The 12,746-nt window shown below is 43.4% G+C and overlaps 1 protein-coding gene across 2 annotated transcripts in view; it reads right to left on the bottom strand.

Annotated features, from left to right (window-relative positions):
• OVA9 (glutamine-tRNA ligase, putative / glutaminyl-tRNA synthetase, putative / GlnRS) overlaps positions 1-12,746 on the bottom strand; it is a 73,080-nt gene that overhangs the window by 25,224 nt on the left and 35,110 nt on the right. The window lies entirely within an intron of this gene.

The following is a 12,746-nucleotide window of genomic DNA, read 5'->3' as shown; positions in this document are numbered from 1 at the left end:
TGATAAGTATTCGAATGTCTTGGTCAGCAATAATGGGATTTCGATTGCAGAAAAGGATGGGATTGATGTGGGATAAGATTACCTTGTGTGCCTAGTTTTCTGGTCTTAGCACTACTGGCAGGGGGTAGTTCCCCCTTAAGAGAGCATCTCCATACATGGAGGTTTTACCCATGGAAAAAACTCTCTAAGGCACACTTCATGCCCAAGGCAAGGCTCTTTCCCCGCAAGAGGAAAATTCCATGAGAAGTCCAACAGGATTATTATGGTACACCCTTGTCACATGGTGAAGGGTTCAATTCAACCAAAAAGAGCTTCAAGAAAATCTATTAACAAACTGGTTTCTTCAACCTAGTCAAAAAAGTGCCCTTTCAAGAATAGCCACGTCAAAAAGGAGCTAAGCTCTGAGAGGGAAATGGACAAGGCAGGTAAAAAAACAATGTTTTACCAATACCCGCGCGCATGTGTGTGTGTGTGTGAGTGTGCGCGCGCGCACGCGCGTGTGTAAGCCAGCTTTACTGAAGCCGAATTGCACAATAGTTTGTTGTCATAAACTAGTGACATGGCAAGCCCCTGGACACACACACCCTGCTGTTGAATTCCGTGAAAGGCGTCGACATGCTGACGTGGCAAAGGCTACTAATGTGGCAGTACGTACGGATCTCCACAAATTACGTTGCCCAGCTTTTGAGCATAATGCTTTTGAGTTGAGAGTTTTTGTAAGAATAAATAAATCCAAGGGCCTCATTAGTCAGAGCATCTAGACGCAGAGTCTGAGTGTGAGTTTCCACAGACTCTTGTGCTTTGCACACAGATTCATAGAAAAAGAAATACCGAAAGGGGCGCCAGTCTTTGGGGCCAATACCTCGTGGCACGGAACTACGCCGCGCCGTGTCGTGTTTTATGAACTATTTTGAAGTGAATCTCTGTTATGTCACGGTACAATCTAGACTTGGGGTGTCCAAGTTTGTAAAAGTGGTATCAAAGCGCGGGCGATTTCTCTTCTACCGAGAAATCCGGTCCTTTCCTCACGACACTTATGGATTCCAACAAGCAGCAGTCGACTTCTTCTGCATCTGCTAATGCGAGAGGAGATCACGAAAAAGATTTTGATGATTTAACAGAGGAAGAGTACAGGCCACCTCAGCCTGCTCAGTACGAAATTCAAGAGATGGAACCTCGACAGCAGGTTGACGAGTGCACAAAGCAGATGATTAAAGTTGCAAAGAATCCTCAGTTTGCAAAATTTTTGTCTCAGCAATCCATCGCAAAAGCGCACACCCAGTGGCAGAAAGCCACATAACCACACATCAACCCGGCAAGCAAGAAATCTCCTTCTCCAAGGATGTTTACAAAACAAGAATTACAGGAGGTGATTCAGACACAGATCAGTCGGCTTTTGGACGCGAACAATTAAGCCAAAAAGCAAGTGAAAAAGCGCAAGAAGGGGACTGACTACCCTCGTTATTTGGGCCGTCAATCTTCTTTTGCATCTACAAGAAGGCAGAAGAAGCGAGAACATTTTGAAGGACTACCCAGTTCTTCTTCTTCCTCTTCTTCTGACAGTTCTTCTAGCTCTCCTGACTCAAGCGAGGAGGATAGAAAAGTTCAAAAGCGAAGCAAAAAAGCAAAGCTTCGAAAGGGCAAGAAAAAAGCAAAGAAACCCAGATTTCGCCATGTTTCAGACAATTCTACAAAGGAGTCATCCTCTAACAGTTCGGACACCGATGACCATATGTTTTATGCAAAGAAAAAGCATTTTTACAGAGCCAACCAATATGACTTCCTCGAAGACAAAAGCAAGAAAGTAAAAGAGTTCAAGAAGGTGGAGAGTTGATTAAATTTGAATCCTTTTTAGGGTTCAGAGATGCTCCGAGGGCTTTGGCCTTCATCATTCAACAATTTGACATAGCCTTCTCTGGAGGGCACTACTCAGAGCACTCCAAGATTAGGAGGGCTACATCTTTCTTCAAAGGAAATGCTCGAACATGGTGATCCACTCTTCTGCTGAGAAAGGAAGCTCCAATCAAGTCGTTGAAATTCAAAAGGCTCTTTATTTCTTCTTGGCTAACTCGGAGTACGAACGAGATAGAAAACCGCTTGGAATCATCCTCGGATGACCAAGGGAGATTCTTTGGACGCTTATTGCGAGAGATTTTGGGACTCTTTTCTACCAACCTCTTCATTTAAGGTGGTCTCTTTTAAGAAACAAATTGAGCAGTTTTGTTGCGGACTCCCTACAGAGATCCCAGACTACTGCCTGGAACAAAAGTCAAATTCTATTCAAGAATTGATGGGTCATGCGAAACGGGGTTTCTCAATACATTCGGGAAATTTAACTAACCCCACTGATGAGATTTTGGCTCAGAGAACTCGACGGACCTCAAATAATGAAAGTAGAAAGAGAGAGAGTTCCCAAGAAAAGAAAGATAAGGATACACGACCCCAGCTCACTCTTCGAGAGAGGGACAATTACATCAAAGAAAAAAAGTGTTGTTGCAGGGAACATGGGAAAATCTCCGCAAAGTGCCCCAAAAAGGCACAGCAAGAACAAAGTGAAGACCAAGCCATAGAGTTCGAGAGCAACAGAGGAACGTGGCAGAAAAGGCAAAATGAAAGCAGGACTGGTACCACATTGCATGGGTACTAACCCAAGCTTGATTGATAAAAGTACAAAACTTTGCCAAGCTTGGGGCAAAGTGAAAGATCAAGAAGCTCTGATTTTCTTCAGTGGAGGAGCCAAGGCCAACTTCATTTCACATGCACTGGGGACACGACTTGAGATTACACCCGACAAGATGGGACCACCAGCAGAGGCAGTTCTAGCGGCACCCGGACGGGACATAGCCATTACATATGTCATTGGCAAACTTCGGTTGCATTGTTAGGGGTATTTAGGGCACAAGGACTTTTACATAATACCCTTGGAAGGTTGTGACGTCCTCCTCGGAGTCCCTTGGTACCATAAGGACAACGCCGTGGTCGATTATCGGGCAAAGAAATCAACGTTGACAAATGAAAAGGGCCGAAATATTGTGCTTGATGTAAATCTGAAGGGCGAGTCTATCCCTATTGTATCGGCTTCGGCCATTTCCAAATTAATGAAATCCAGCCTCTTTGTTTACTCGATCTACTTAGAAGAGTTAAATGATGAACGGAGAACGAACATGTCTGAACTTGATAGAGAACGCCAGGATTTTCTCCACACTCATGTCTATTGCTCTCTGAGGGCCTGCCAGGCGAGTTGCCCCCATCTCGACCTGAGGATCACACCATTGATCTGATTCCCGGAAGCACACCACCGAGCCGGCCACCTTACTGTGTTAGCTGAGCTGAGTGAACCAAGTGAAAGACCTTCTGGAAAAGGGTCTTATCCAGCCGAGTACTTCACCCTACTGCTCTCTGGTTTTGTTGGTTTTAAAGAAAGACGGATATTGGAGAATGTGCATTGATTACAGAGCTCTCAATAAAATCACCATCAAGAACAGATTTCCAATTCCAAGGATCGATGATATTCTTGACCGACTTCAAGGCTCCTCTTGTTTCAACAAGATTGATTTGAAAAGCGGATATCATCAGATCCGAATCGCACCAGGAGATGTCTACAAGACAACCTTTCGGACTAGCTTCGATTTGTATGAATTTTGGGCGATGCCTTTTGGCCTTACCAATGCTCCAGCGACTTTCAACCTAATGATGGATAGGATTTTTAGAAAGTATAGATCCTTTGTCGGCACTTTCTTTGATAGCATTATAGTCTTCTCCAAGGACGAAGCAGAACATAGACACCATCTGCTACAAGTCTTTCAGCATTGCAAGATCACAATTTAGTTATCAATGCCAAAAAGAGTGAATTTTTCTTGCTGGAGATACACTTTTGGGACACATCATCTCAGCAGCAGGAGTACAGATGGACCCGGCCAGATGAGCAACCCGAAGTGGAGGAAAGCGAGGAGACACTCGTTCCAGAACAGATTTTGGCACACAAGGACAGAAAGATAAAAGGTAAAGTGATTAGGCAGTTCTTGGTTAAGTTCAAGAACTATCCTGCATTGGATGCGAAGTGGATGGAGGACGAGGACCTAGCACATACTTCTCAGATTTTGGAACTTTACCTTGAAGCATTTGGTTTAGCATAGTCCACTCCGATAGAACCCTGATTTCAGCAAGGGTGAATCTAGTGCAGCGGGTTTGCACAAGAGGGGAGTCACTCCACTCCTTGGTCAACGGATTACCCCGATTTTGAATAGAGTCACTGATATCCGCTTTGGGTGTCAGGGATACTAAAGAGCTGAGTAGTATTCTGCCATATGACTTTATAACTGGAATTTCCAAAAATGAAAATGATTGATTTGTACTTGACTTGTTTGAGTGCAAGAACTGAAAGACGAAATGACTGCAGCACTTCGGTGTCATAAATCTCTATAGACATGATTGCAATAAGGATTAGTTACTCGGGCATCCGTGAGGTCCCGACTAGATCTAGATGCGATTACTAAATATGTTGCCATTAATCATGGTCTGAGATTTAAAATGAATTTGTATATGATTTGTCATGTGATGCCCTGTGATGCCCTGTTATGTCCAATGATGTGACTGTTGTCCTGTACAAGTGCTAGATGTGTCGTGTCTTGTGCGTCGGTACTAACAGTCAGTGTCTACTAAGACAGTTTATGCCCTCTGTCTCTTTTGCAAGCGTAATCGAGGGTGATTACAATTCTTTCAAGACGGGGTTTGTCACAAACTGGTGACGTGGCAAGCCCCTGGACACACACCCTGTTGTTGAATTCCGTGAAAGGCGCCGACAGGCTGACGTGGCAAACTATACGGACACCCGTAATTTCCGTTCACTACTGGCGTGGTAGTGTTCCGTAAAACGCGTTGTGCTACTGACGTGGCAGTACATACGGATCTTCGCAAATTACGCTGGCCAGCTTTTGAGCATAATGCTTTTGACTTTAGAAGCTTTTGAGTTTAAAAGATTTTTGGCGCTCTGCTTTTGGGCATCTCTTGTAAGAATAAATAAGTCCAAGGGCCTCATTACTCAAAGCATCTGGACGTAGAGTCTGAGTGTGAGTTCCCACGGACTCTTGTACTTTACACACAAATTAATATAAAAAGAAATACCGAAAGGGGCGCCAGTCTTTGGGGCCAATACGTCTTGGCACGGACCTACACCGGGCCGTGTCGTCTTTTGTGAACCGTTTAAAGTGAATCTCTATTGTGTCGCGGTAGAATCTAGACTTGGGGTGTCCAAGTTTGTTACATTTGTCACATCTTGGTCATTGGAAATCTCAAGGACGGGATGGTTTTACAGTTGAAGTTTTCCTTCGTTTTTTGGGAGTCCCTTCAACAGCCTCTACTTTTCACTATAAATCATGCATAGACTACACAATCTTTGCCGCAATCGTGGAAAGAAGGACTGGTGAAATTGTTACCCAAGCAAGCACTGTGTGAATCCTTCTCACATTGGCGTCTCATTACGCTTATGCCAATCATTTATAAATTGTTGTCGATAATGATAGCTACACGTATTAAGGATCACTTATTCTCTTGCATACATCAAGCTCAATATGGATTAATTCCTCACTAACAAATTATGGATAATATTGCCAACGCTTTCATTGGACTTGAGTATGCAAAATATACAGGATAAGTTGTACTGGTTATGCAAGTTGATATTGAGAAAGCGTTTGACACTGTTCATTGGGAATTCATTGCACAGATAATGGCGGCATTGGGCTTTCGGTCCAGAATGGGTCGTGTGGTCTATTTTCTTTATGAGCATAGTCAATCTACCGGAATAATTGATGGTGAGCTGACTCAATTATGGGATCTTGGTCGTTCGGTCAAGCAAGGATGCCCTTTGAGTGCTATGTTGTATGCTATTGCTACACATCCTCTGTTATTGTATTTGGACTCCTTGATAGCATTTGGCCATTTGCATGGATTGGAATTGCCACCTCATATTTTGTGGCCCAAGCGTATGCAGATGACTCCATGTTTTGGCCTCGAAATCAACCTAAGGATGTTCGATATATCATGGAAGCTCTACATGTTTATGGATTGGCTGCAGGTTTGCATGTGAACTTTCGAAAATGTAAATTGTTGTCGTTGCATCAAATGGATTGGCACTCTATGTTATGGCTAGGGGGGATTGTGAAGTCTGATCAAATTGTGAGACACCTTGGATACCTGATGGCTTGGTTAGTGAACCATGCCAAGTTATTGGATTGGGTTGAGAATAAACTTAAGTCTAAATTGCACTATTGGAAATTGTCTACTTGGCCGCTGCATGTAAGTGCAGTCTATTTTGGTGGCATATATACAAAGTTTCTTGCCATTGTTGCATTGGCCACCCCATCGTCTTCGGGCCTTTATGTCTTGGATTTTAGAGAACTTTTGGTCTACTTGCTCCCAGAAAAAAGGCCTATGATTGCTCGCGATGGATAAGTCGTGTACTCCCAAGCGTTGTGGTGGTCTCAATATTCTACATTTGTGTTCTCATGTTACAGCAAGGAAGGCCACTTTCCTATTGCTACTGATAAAACAAAAACAGCCCTAGACGCAAATGATGGCATTTCTGTGTTCTAGTGCGGTTTCTACACCAACTTTTGCCATTGGCAGCCTTCATACTGACATGTGGTCTTTGGTAAATTTGAAGCCAAAATACCTGGATGCCCCCTTGCTTCCAGTCTTGTGGCTAATTGGAAAATAGTTACACGGGACTTGTTGTGGCATGGTAGAGATGATGTGAGTGGCAATTCGCTTCAATTGGAGAGTCTGCATTGGAGTTTGGTTTTTCATCACAGACTCTTGTTCAGAAGTGTTACCATATACATGTGGTAGTGATGTGTGTGAACACACTAGGACCGCCGGGCCATTTTTTCCCTCTTTAGGAGGTCTTTTCCCCCGTGCATTATATATACGCCCATCACTCTAGGGCTATCAATCTTTTCCATTGCACACCAAGTAACACACTCTCTATTTTGTGCCTTGAGCTTCCTTCGTCTTCTCCAAGCTGTGTGTGTTTCTCTGCAACCCTAATTCCAACAATTGGTATCATAGCAGGTTACGTCCTCCCGGGCTTAGTCGCCAGGCTGCTCCAGCACACGCTTGCTCACTTTCTCCGATTACAATGAGGTTTCGCAAACGTTCGCAGGTCGACAAATATTTCGGGGGAGCTCATTTCGGCCTCTGTTTCCACTACAGGCAGGTCTGCACAAGCAATTTCCTCATTTTGTGCAGAATTTTTGTCTTTGCCGTTTTCTGCATAACAGGTGCCTTACAGTCTTCTACGGTTTGTGCTATATAGCACGTGTTGTTCCCGCTTCATTTCTCCTATTTTCGAGCAGTTTTCACATCAGGTGCAGCATTTACCATGGCTGACAACAACACAGATATCTTCAAGATGTTTGCTGTTGAGGACAGGTTTGACGGGGACAATTACCCTATGTGGGCTTATATGATGCAACACGTTCTTGTGTCAAAGGGCGTCTGGACTATTGTGCAGGGCATTGATGTACGTCAAGGTTCTGAGGATGTAGGCGATGTTGAGGATGTTGCACGTCTTGCTGCAAGGATTGCTGCTATTACAGTTGTTTTGCCTACGGCAGAACAAGCTCGTTGGGATGTAAAGGATGCGCAGGCTCATGCATTGATTGCATTGTCTATGAAGCGCACCATTGTTCCTCACATCCGTTCAGCAAAATCTGCAAAACAGGCTTGGGATATTTTGGCTGGTCTTTATGCAAGTCGCAATGAGGCTAAAATTTCTTTGCTGCGTAAAGAGTTGGAGTTGAAGATTATGCATGAGGAAGATGATATGGACACTTTCCTTACTGGTGTCAAGGATATCAATGAGCAGCTTATTTCTGCAGGTGAAGTCATTTCAGACAGTTCCCTTGTGCAGACTGTTCTTGATGCCTTACCAGATTCATACCAAACTTTTGCTAGTACTTGGAGATTGATGACCCAAGGAAATCCTGAAATTGTCAAGTTTGATGCATTATGCACATTGCTGTTGCAAGAGTCACTTTCCAGAAAAAACAGGACTAGGCAGCATGCAGTTGAACAGGCTTTTATTGCTTCCCAAAGAAAGGGTGGTAACAGCAATACAACCACTTCTTATGGTTCTGCTGCGAGTGGAAAAATTTATGTTCCTAATGCTTCTGCTAGCAGCAATCCGTTTGGAAATTCTGGTGATAAGGGCAAAAAGAAAATGCGTTGCCATTATTGTAAAGCTAATGATCACTTGATCAAGTCGTGTTGTAAGTTGAAGGCCAAAGAGGCTAAGAAGAAAGAGGGTGGTTCCACTACAAATTATGGTTCCACTACAAATGCAGTCATTGTTGAGTCTTCTATGAAAGGAGACTGTGTTGCTGATGTTGATGCAGAATGGGCTTTTAGCGCAGAGTGCACTTACAATCCTGATGTCCATGATGCATGCTTGTCAGTTGCTAAAGATTCACATGTGTGGTGCTACAAAGCACATTACCTCACATCGTGAATTGTTTACCTCTCTCGAGTCTGTCCCTCATGGGAATTCAGTCATTGGTGCCAACAATGCATCTTATCTGGTTCAGGGTGTTGGAAAGATTGTGCTCACTGCTGCAAATGGCAGTTCTTTCATAATTGTTGATGCACTTTATGTACCTGGGATCAAGAAGAATCTCGTCTGTATCCACACTTGCTAGACTTGGACTTCTAGTCAAATTTGTGGATGACAGATTTACAGTTCATGATCTCAGTTTTGGTGATAAAACTGTTTTGGTGATAAAACTATTGCATCTGGCCTTTTGTGCCGTGGGCTATATAAGTTCACTTTGTATGACAATTGTCAACAAAATTTTGCAAATGTTGTTGTAGATTTCAGATGCAAAACTTTGGCATGCATGTTTTGGTCATCTAAATTTTGGCAGTTTGCTGCGTTTGCAGAACTCTGATATGGTTGCTTCTTTGCCACCTCTTGAAGCACCTATCAAACATGTTTGTGAAGGCTGTATTCTAGGTAAAATGTAGTGTTCTAAGTTTCCAAAGGATGGTTCACTTAGGGCCAACTGCAGGTTGCAGCTTGTGCATAGTGATGTTTGTGGGCCCATGCAAACTCCGTCCTTAGGCAATTACCTGTACTTCGTGACTTTCATTGATGATTACTCCAAGCATGCATGGGTATTTCCGCTTAAAGCGAAGTCCGAGGTTTTTATGTGCTTCAAACAATTTATGGCTATGGCTGAAAATATCCCGAAATGTACTATGGGCACCCTCCGTTCCGATCGAGGAGGGGAGTATATGTCTCATGAATTCAATGCATTTCTGGCTAGTCGTGGGATAAAACACCAATGTACAGTGCCTTATACACCTCAGCAGAATGATGTTGTTGAGAGGAAAAACGGGTCACTTACGGAAATGGCACGATGTATGGTCAAAAGTCAAGCTTTGCCGCATTCTTTTTGGCTTGAGACCATCGTGTGTGCCACTTATGTACTAAACAGGTGTCCTACGAAAGCTTTGTAGTCCATTACTCCATATGAAGCATGGAATGATAGAAAGCCTTCTATTGAGCACATGCGTGTTTTTGGTTGTTTGGCATATGCTTTGGTGCCACAAACACAGCGCAGAAAATTGGATGATAAGGCTGTCAAATGTATTTTTGTTGGTTATAGTGTTGAGAGCAAAGGTTACAGGGTGGATCATCCGCAAACAAAACGTATTCTGGTTTTATGGGATATAGTGTTTGTGGAAGATTCTGTTCAGCCCTTGCTGTCATGTACTAGAGACAATAATGTAAGCTCACAGGACATTTATGACACTTTGTTGCCTCTTTTCAGTGGTGGAAATACGAATGTAAGTTCCAATGAGGCGAATGTATAGTCTATGGGGGTTTCTGAAAATGTTACAGATCAGCCTATTACTGATGCAGATGAACATGATGTACATGATGAGGAAAGGATGCAAGCTAGAGGTATGCCAAAATGGCTGGTGCACACTTTGCGTGACAGTAAATTGGATGCACCTTTGTCTAGTCGTACTCGTTCAGGCTCTCGCCATGCATCTTATGCATCAGATTGTTATGCTTTGGCTGTGTCTAGCTTACATGATGTTGAGGAGCCTCTGTCTTTTGATGAAGCACAGAATTCAAAAAATTGCATGGCTGCCATGCAATCAGAATATGATGCACTTATAGAAAATGACACATGGACTTTATGTGATTTGCCTCCTGGAAAAGAGGCCATTGGTACGAAGTGGGTTTACAAGTTGAAACTCAAACCGGATGGTGAGATCGATCGCCATAAGGCTCGACTTGTTGCAAAGGGTTATGCACAACAAAAAGGCATAGATTATGAAGAGACTTTTGCTCCCACTTGTCGTATGACTACTGTGCATTTTCTATGTGCATTGGCAGCTCATTTTGGTTGGGATGTACATCAATCAGACATTGTTACTGCTTTCTTGAATGGTGACATATTTGAGGAAGTTTATGTAACGCAGCCTCACGGTTTTGTCATAAAAGGACACGAGGAAAAAGTGTGCAAATGTAACAAGACTTTGTATGGGTTGAAGCAATCTCCTCGTGCTTGGTATGAAAAAGCTGACACTCAATTGGTCAAACAAGGCTTTCGTAACAGTCCAACAGAAAGCACATTGTATGTAAAGCGTGAGGGTGATGTACTTCTCATTGTGGTTCTTTATGTCGATTATTTGATGATCACTGGACCAAATGAGAGACATATTGATGAATTTAGGGCTGATTTGAATGCTACTTTCAAGATGAAAGATTTGGGGTTGTCGCATCATTACTTGGGCATACAGTATAATCAGTGTGATGGTGGTATTGCCTTATGTTAGAAAAGTTACATAGAGACATTGCTATGTAAGTTTGGACTTGAGGATTGCAAACCTATTGCCACTCCCATGGAAACAAGTTTGAAGTTGAGTCTACATGATGCTGGCGATCCTGCTGATGTCACTCTTTATCAAACTATTGTTGGCTGCCTCATTTATGTATGCAACACGAGGCCGGATATTCAGTTTGCAGTCTCACAGGTCAGCAGATTTATGCATAGCCCAGGGTCTAAGCATTGGCAGGCTGTCAAGAGAATTTTCCGCTACCTTAGTGGCACTTTACACCTTGGCTTGTTTTATCCCAAGGGGGATCATTGCCGCCAGACTTACATGCTTTTTCGGACTTAGATTGGGCTGGTTGTTTTGACACGCGAGTGTCCACAAGTGGTTTTTGTTTCATGCTTGGCAGTTCATGTATATCATGGTTGAGCAAGAAGCAACCTATTGTGGCCACTTCGAGTTGTGAGACTGAGTACAGGGTAGTCTTCACAGCTACGGTTAAGTGTGTATGGCTCAGACACCTGATGGCTGATTTGGGTGTTGGACATGACACTGCCAACAGTATCTACACTAACAATCAGAGCGCATTGGCAGTTGCGAGGAACCCAGTTTTTCATGCTCGCACAAAGAAAATTGAGGTGCATTACCATTATGTTAGGGAGAGGCTCTCAGCAAGAGAGATCAGCTTGGCTTATGTGCCAACACAGGACAACCTTGCAGATCTTTTCACAAAGGCATTGTCTCGTGAGAAGCTTGAAGCTTTCCGCAAAGCTTTGGGTTTACTCCCCTTTGTGGACTGATCATGTCCTCAAGGCATGGCACTTCCCTTTACTCATGTGCCAGCTCTCGTTCACCGCATCACTCCAGGGGGGATTTGTTACCATATACATGTGGTAGTGATGTGTGTGAACACACTAGGACCGCCGGGGCATTTTTTTGCTCTTTAGGAGGTTTTTTTCCCCGTGCATTGTATATACGCCCATCATTTTAGGGCAATCTATCTTTCCATTGCACACTAAGTAATACACTCTCTGATGTGTACCTTGAGCCTCCTTCGTCTTCTCCAAGCTGTGTGATTCCAACAAGCAGTCTCCTACACAAGCTTACTTTCTCTCCCAGAAAGGTATTGAAAGGATATTAGATGTGCTTGACGCGGATTGACAAGTGCTCTCGTTCAAACAGGATGCTATTAATTTGGGACTTGGAATGCACTACACGCACATATGGAACACCATTAAGGATCTGGTTGATTCTATATCTCCTATTCCGCTGTTGGTTGTGGAGGATCAAATCTTTGATTGGCATTACGTTGATTCTTCGTTTCACTCTATATCTGCAAAGAAAGTGTATTGCCATTTGTAGTCATCCTCCTGGATTCGAGAACATTGTAACAAGGTGTGGAATATGAATAAGAATGCTACATGGTGGCAAAGTAAGGTTATGAAAGTGTGGCATGCAAAGCTACCTTTAAAGGAGCGATTGTTTATGTGGAGATGCATAATTGGGGTGCTGCCAGTGGGCAAATTTCTTCACTCCACAAGATCGGCCTCCTCGCAATGTGTTCGTTGTGGTGCAGGCGTTGAGAATATTCCACATTTATTGTGGTATTGTTCCCGTATGCAACAGTTTGTGGACTGCATCCTACAGCTCTTTGCACGCATTTCCCTCGGATACATTTTGATAGATTTTTCTGGCTCTTTGGAGTTCTTCCGCCATTACTTCGGCCGTACGCATACTGCTGGGTTAGATTCTGGGTGCTATGGACAGTGTGGAGAGCACGTAATTTCCTCATGTTTCAGCAAATTCAAGTGGAGTATGTATCCTTCTTCAAAACTTCTCTTCATCAGTTTCTTCAGGTTGCCTATGACTTGGATGAGCTCCCCTTCAGTCATTACGAGCTCTAC

This window comes from Adiantum capillus-veneris, chromosome 21 (assembly GCF_014529385.1).
Source record: "Adiantum capillus-veneris isolate H3 chromosome 21, ASM1452938v2, whole genome shotgun sequence".
NCBI lineage: Eukaryota > Viridiplantae > Streptophyta > Polypodiopsida > Polypodiales > Pteridaceae > Adiantum > Adiantum capillus-veneris.
Note: the sequence above shows the minus strand (reverse complement) of the source record. Positions and strands in the feature narration are given on the sequence as shown.